This window comes from Coffea arabica, chromosome 10e (genome assembly GCF_036785885.1).
Source record: "Coffea arabica cultivar ET-39 chromosome 10e, Coffea Arabica ET-39 HiFi, whole genome shotgun sequence".
Lineage (NCBI taxonomy): Eukaryota > Viridiplantae > Streptophyta > Magnoliopsida > Gentianales > Rubiaceae > Coffea > Coffea arabica.
The window spans coordinates 28,203,382-28,209,384 of record NC_092328.1 but is presented as its reverse complement, the minus strand read 5'-3'; positions in this window follow the sequence as shown (position 1 = coordinate 28,209,384).

The following is a 6,003-nucleotide window of genomic DNA, read 5'->3' as shown; positions in this document are numbered from 1 at the left end:
TCACTTGGAGGCCCACTTAACTCTTCATGGGCTTGGATCATGGTGTAGATAACTTGATTGTCTCCTTCCAAGCCTTCAATATCTCTATGGATTCCATGTTGGTCTTGGACAATTCGAACAAGGGCTTGGAGGGACTCTTTGAAGAGCTTGGCTCGTGCATGTGTGACTGGGCCCAATGGAACTCGAATTGGGTCATTACTTGGGCTAAGGTCCGTGCACACATCAGACCCCTCTACTTGAGAAGGATTTGTCCTCAAATTTGGATGGAAATGAGAATTCAGCTCACATGTCTCTTAGTCAGTTTGAAATTGCTCACAACCAGCCAAGAAAAACTCATGGCTTTACTCCAAGGACTCCTCTTGTTCGTATCATTCCCCTCCTCTTGAAAGCAATTTGCCCACAAATTGAAGCACGAATGGTGACAAGACGAGTTACATGCCTTCGGTGCAATCTTGTTATGATGGCTACAGATGTCATCAAATGCAAAACCCACGTGCTAAGTTGGAAAATAACCCTTGTCGAACCTTGAATCTCACAAACCATCTCCAATGTATGCTCAACTCGATCGTTTGTGGTCATGAGGTAGGGGTCCTCAAAGTGGTGTGAAGTGTATCCCATGAAATCGAACTCCGGCTCGAACACACTTGCAAGGCACCAAGGTGGATTTGGTGATGTTGGAGCTTCATGTAGAATAAGGGCAAGACGAAAATCATAATGGTCATTGAAGTACTTGTTCTTTAAACGAACCCTTGGTACACAACCATCCTCAAAATATGGAGTGTTCCCTTCAAGATAAGCTTGAATCAACTCCTCTTTGGTGTGGACTGATTTGGGTTGACATGGTTCCATGAATGGATACCAACGGGGTTTAACTGTTGAAGTTCCAACTCCATGGAGGCTTGCAAAGTCTACAATTGATTTTGGAATGGAACACACCAAGATCAGCTCAACTTGCCTTTGCTTGATCTGTATAAAAGAAGAAACACTAAACAAAGCAAATGTAAATTCGTTAGGAAAATAATAGGCCTTCACCGGGTTGCTCAAGATCAGCCCACTTTCTCTCTTTTCTTCCTTTTGACCACCTATCTCATCAAATTTTTCCATCTCTTCTTCCAGTTCAACGGCTGACCCTTTCATCTCATTGCTTTCAACTCCCTCGGGTTTTACCGCTTCAGGCACAATTCTCTCATCTAGCTTTTTCTCCATTCTATAACGTTCAAGCTCACTTTTCATGTATGCTAGATCAATACAAAGATGGTCATACGTAAGTGATACAAGTGCCAAACGATGACTATTAAGTAAGAGGGAATACTTATTAGTATGTCCGACATATTTAACTTCTCGCCTCGACATCCATGCTTTGCCCAACAACACGTGTGTCACTTGAATTGGGACTGCATCACACAACACCTCATCCACATATTTGCCGATTTGAATAGGTACAAGTGTGTGTTTAGTAACCCAAACATCACCATGAGGGCTCGTCAACTTGTACGGTTGAAGATGATCAATGGTTGGAAGATTTAATTTCTCAACCATGATAGCACTTGCAAGATTGACTTCACAACTCTCATCAATGGCCAAGCTACAAATTTTATCTTTGACACCGCAACGAGTATAAAACCAACCAAGTGATTGCGATGTGACGATGTCCAATTGCTCATCTAAGCCACGTAACGCCACTTCTTTGACTCCCTTAGGATCAGGAAGACAATGTTGTGAGTTAGCTTTTATGCGTCTTGTACTCGCCATGATGTATGAGGGAGCCTGCAAAAAGTTAGTAACGAAAAGGAATTTTCCTCCCACACACAAGCTCACGTATGTACACTCTACTCTCGTGTATCACTCATCCTCGTGTGTATCACTCAAATAAAACACTCTAAGGGACTTACCAAATACCTTTACCTATTGGTTTAGGTAGTTGAGAAATGTTGCTCGAGTCCAACAATTTGTCACCAACTTTTCCCACAAGAGTAAACAAGAGTGAAGGATGCAAGTGGATGAAATTTTGTGAAGGAAAGGACGGTTTTGGAAGGCTTGGGGATGGTGGACAGATTTGGAAAGAAAGGAAACTCCAAGAATCCTAAGATGTAGGAGTGGTTTCCTAAAGTGGATGAGAGAATATAGGAGAATATCCTAAAATGGAGGAGAAAATATAGGAGGTGTCCAAGAGTTATCCAAGTATATTACTTAGTCTCCTAACTAATTTGGAAAGCAAGTAAGAGTTGGGACTCCTAAACAGATTTGTTCCCCCCCTCAACCGAAATTTCCAGAATTCTTCCCTCCTAGAAACCCTTCCCTAAGTCGGTTACACTTCCTATAAAACTCTCTCTTCACAGCCGCAACTTACCCAAGCAATTCGGCTTTCTCTCTACTCCAAGAACAAGAAATTCGGCCCTCTCTCCTACAAGACAGGTTTGGTTCTTGTTACTCCAGAAATTCGCCTCCAATGGACTCCCAAGGTAAAGCAAGTATTGTTACTCAAGAATCTCCCAAGAAATTCACTCCTAACCCAAGGAAGCCTCGTATGGATGCAAGATCTTACAAAAAACTCTTTATACGAAGGGAAGTGCAAGTCTTCAAACCCCAAGATAAACAAGACCCTCAAGAATCCCAAAAGGTGACACAAGTGATCAAGATCCAAGGTGATCAAGATTTTCAAGAAGAGGTTGGCCAAAACTTCTGAATTCTTTTCTTTTTTCCTTGCTGTAATTTCCTGGTTTGGGTTGGAACAAGAAGTATCAAGACAGATTTGACAATAATAATAATACGGCTTCCTTCTTTGTTTCTTGTTGTCCGAATTTTTTTTTTCTTTTCTCTTACGTTTCTGTTTTTTTTTTTTTTTGGACTTAAAGACAACACAATTTCTTGGCCGAATGAGTGAAAAATCCCAGAAATAAGGTCTGTCCTCAACACACAAGAACACACCACCCTACTCCCTCAAACTAACAAGGTTTCTCCAAGACTTTCAAGAATTTCAAGATGGTGATGTTACTTCAAGAATCTTAGAAGCCGTGTAGATTTTCTTCAAGATTCACCAACCCAACAAGTATTTGTCCCCAAATCAGTTTAGGCAAGTTAAGCAGACCACTTGGATAATAATAACTATTTGGACAGATTTCACAACAAAGACCAAACCCTAGTCGCAACTTGGAAAACCCTAGCCGTCTTCCTTTTTTTTTTTTTTTTGTGCAGATTCGGCTATGGCTAAGTGCTGGGCAGAATAGATGCCACGAGAGTACGAAATCTGGGCAGATTGGGACTAGCAACAATAACACACAACTGACCAGAAATTGACGCGACCAAAAGACAAGAACTAACGGACAGAAATCTCTTTTTTTTTTTTTTGACAAGCGATGCAAACAGAATTTTGTGACTAACAAAGGCGCAACAAGAACAAGAACTACGGACAGATTAGGAACAACTTTGACCAAGAATTGGTCGCAACAATGACGTACTAAACAGCGGACAGATTTGCAACACAAGAAAACACACGAACAGACCTTATTAGGGAGTAGGGTGGTGTGTTCTTGTGTGTTGAGGGCAGACCTTATTTCTGGGATTTTTCACTCATTCGGCCAAGAAATTGTGTTGTCTTTAAGTCCAAAAAAAAAAAAACAGAAACGCAAGAGAAAAGAAAAAAAAATTTCGGACAACAAGAAACAAAGAAGGAAGCCGTATTATTATTATTGTCAAATCTGTCTTGATACTTCTTGTTCCAACCCAAACCAGGAAATTACAGCAAGGAAAAAAGAAAAGAATTCAGAAGTTTTGGCCAACCTCTTCTTGAAAATCTTGATCACCTTGGATCTTGATCACTTGTGTCACCTTTTGGGACTCTTGAGGGTCTTGTTTATCTTGGGGTTTGAAGACTTGCACTTCCCTTCGTATAAAGAGTTTTTTTGTAAGATCTTGCATCCATACGAGGCTTCCTTGGGTTAGGAGTGAATTTCTTGGGAGATTCTTGAGTAACAATACTTGCTTTACCTTGGGAGTCCATTGGAGCCGAATTTCTGGAGTAACAAGAACCAAACCTGTCTTGTAGGAGAGAGGGCCGAATTTCTTGTTCTTGGAGTAGAGAGAGAGCCGAATTGCTTGGGTAAGTTGCGGCTGTGAAGAGGGAGTTTTATAGGAAGTGTAACCGACTTAGGGAAGGGTTTCTAGGAGGGAAGAATTCTGGAAATTTCGGTTGAGGGGGGGAACAAATCTGTTTAGGAGTCCCAACTCTTACTTGCTTTCCAAATTAGTTAGGAGACTAAGTAATATACTTGGATAACTCTTGGACACCTCCTATATTTTCTCCTCCATTTTAGGATATTCTCCTATATTCTCTTATCCACTTTAGGAAACCACTCCTACATCTTAGGATTCTTGGAGTTTCCTTTCTTTCCAAATCTGCCCACCGTCCCCAAGCCTTCCAAAACCGTCCTTTCCTTCACAAAATTTCATCCACTTGTATCCTTCGCTCTTGTTTACTCTTGTGGGAAAAGTTGGTGACAAATTGTTGGACTCGAGCAACATTTCTCAACTACCTAAACCAACAGGTAAGGTACTTGGTAAGTTTTATAGAGCGACTTGAGTACTATACACGAGAGAGAAAGATACACTCAGGGAGTGAAGTGAGGATTACATTTGCACTTTCTTTGCTTGTTACTAACCTTTGCAGGGGCATCAAGCGAGACATGGAGCAACAAGCAACCACCGATCACTCCTTGTTGTTCGCCGCAATGAAGAATGAGCTAAGGTGAATCAGTGACCAACAAATGGAGACGTTACACACTCGTTTTGACGAGTTGTCCAGGAGTCTTACACGAGGCTCTCGTTCTAGATCCCACAATCGGAGTAACCACAGCACCAAAGAGGCAAATGGCGAAGATTACTCCGCTAGTGAGGATGAGGGGCGACCCGAGAGGTCTACAAGGGACACGCCCAAGAACGAACTCAAGGGGCTTAAGATTCAAGTCCCCGCATTCAAAGGCAAAAGTGACCCTGAAGCTTACTTGGAGTGGGAAGGCCATATCGAGATGGTCTTCGACTGCTACGACTACAGTGAGGAACAAAAGGTTAAGGTTGCCACCGTGGAGTTCACCGACTATGCACTAGTCTGGTGGGACCAAGTAAGGACCAATAGGAGGAGGATGGGAGAACCACGTGTCCGGACTGGGCGCGAACTCAAGGCACTGCTGCGCAATCGATTTGTTCCTAGCTATTACAATCGTGATCTCCACTCTAAGCTTCAAACTCTCACACAAGGCAACATGAGTGTGGAGGACTACTACAAAGAAATTGAGATGGCCATGATGAGGGCCAATATTCAAGAAGACAATGAGGCCACGATGGCTCGGTTTCTTAGAGGTCTCAATCCTGACCTTCAAGAAGCCTTGGAGCTCCAACATTACTTGGACATGCACGACCTTCTAGAACTTGCTATTAAGGCCGAGCGGGGGAAGAAACTAAGACGCGGCGTACGTACGTTCCAAACTTCTAACACCACTTCATGGAGGGGCAACCAACCACGAAGGGCGACCCACGAAGTTGGAAATGCGGCAGCACCAACCTCTTCTAACCGAATCCAAGGTAACACCTCTAACCGCCATTCCTATTCTACCCTTAACAAGGTTTCCGATGCATCCAGGTCCACTTCAAAGGCACCGCATGAGACTCCTAAGACTAGGAGTAGGGACATCAAGTGCTTCAAGTGCCAAGGGTTTGGACATATTCAATCTCAGTGCCCAAACCAACGGGTCATGCTCATCACTCACAATGGCGAAATCGTGTCTAATGATGACGAATGTGAGGAGATGCTCGAACTGGTCGAAGACGACTGCCTGGAAGAGGAGTCAGCTGGGGAGGCTTGCTCACCTACACGAGGAGAAGGAGGTTGCTTGGTGTCACGGCGAGTGCTAACCGCCCGCGTTAAGGAGGACGAGCAGCTACAACGCGAAAACTTTTTCTACACCCGCTGTAAGATAGGCGACAAGGTGTGTAGTCTCATCATCGACG